A 1376-nucleotide genomic window follows, 5' to 3' on the forward strand; every position below is an offset into this window, starting at 1 on the left:
GTTGCTCACCCCCGGCAGCCCCTGCTCGTCGCGCCTACGCGTCCCGCACGCTCGTGCGAGGCCGCACCCGCTCGCACCTCGCCCCCGCGTCGTCTGCCACCCCGCAAGCGCTCGCCGGCTTCCCCGTCGCCGGCGACCTCGCCGCGCCCCAGGGGCCTTCTCCCTGTCGCGCCTGGATGGGGCCTCGGGCATGAACGCTCGCACCCGCGAGCCCCTGTGCCCGGTAACCGCACGCCCGCACCCGGTTTGGCCCTTGGGCCACTGCCCAGTGGCCCCCATGCCCCTGTTAAAAAAAAAGAAAAAGAATTAAAAAAAAATAATTAAAAAATAATAATAATAATTAATTAATTAATTGACTAAATTAATTAAGTTAATTAATCCTACTTAATTAATCTAATTAACCTGTTAGTCTAATTAAACAGTAATTAGTTTAGCCTAAACACTAGTTACCTAAATAGAGTATGACAGGTGGGTCCCACGGGACCCACATGTCAGGGTTGACTCAGTCAACCCCTGTTGACTGCTGACGTCAGCATGACATCATGCTGACGTCATAAATACATTTTTTTCGAATTAATTAAATAAATAATTAAATTCCAAAATTGTTAAAATCTTTTAAAAATCATATCTTTTAATCCGTAACTCGGATTAAAATATTTTCAACATGAAAGTTGCTCAGAACGACGAGACGATTCCGGATACGCAGTCCGTTCGTCCGCCACACACCCCTAACCTATCGAACTCGCAACTTTCCCCCTCCGGCTCCTCTGCCCGAAAACACGAAACACCGGGAATACTTTCCCGGATGTTTTTCCCCCCTTCACCGGTATCACCTACTACCGTGTTAGGGCACACCGAACACCGCGTATTGCCTTGTTATATTTTGTGATGCTTTGTTTGCTCTGTATTCATTATTTCTTCCCCCTCTTCTCTCCGGTAGACTACGAGACCGACGCTGCTGCTGACCAGTTCGACTACGGAGTTGACGACCCCTCCTTGTCTGAGCAACCAGGCAAGCCCCCCCCCCCCTTGATCACCAGATATCGCCTACTCTTCTCTATACTGCTTGCATTAGAGTAGTGTAGCATGTTACTGCTTTCCGTTAATCTTATTCTGATGCATAGCCTGTCATTGCTGCTACAGTCATTGATACCTTACCTGCAATCCTAAATGCTTAGTATAGGATGCTAGTGTTCCATCAGTGACCCTACACTCTTGTCCGTCTGCCATGCTATACTACTGGGCTGTGATCACTTCGGGAGGTGATCACGGGCATATACTATATACTTTAAACTATTACATTACTGGTGATACTGTTTGGAGATGGGGGCTGAAGGGGCAGGTGGCTCCATCCAGGTAGTGGTGGGCCTGAGTTC

Source organism: Triticum dicoccoides, chromosome 7B (assembly GCF_002162155.2).
Source record: "Triticum dicoccoides isolate Atlit2015 ecotype Zavitan chromosome 7B, WEW_v2.0, whole genome shotgun sequence".
Lineage (NCBI taxonomy): Eukaryota > Viridiplantae > Streptophyta > Magnoliopsida > Poales > Poaceae > Triticum > Triticum dicoccoides.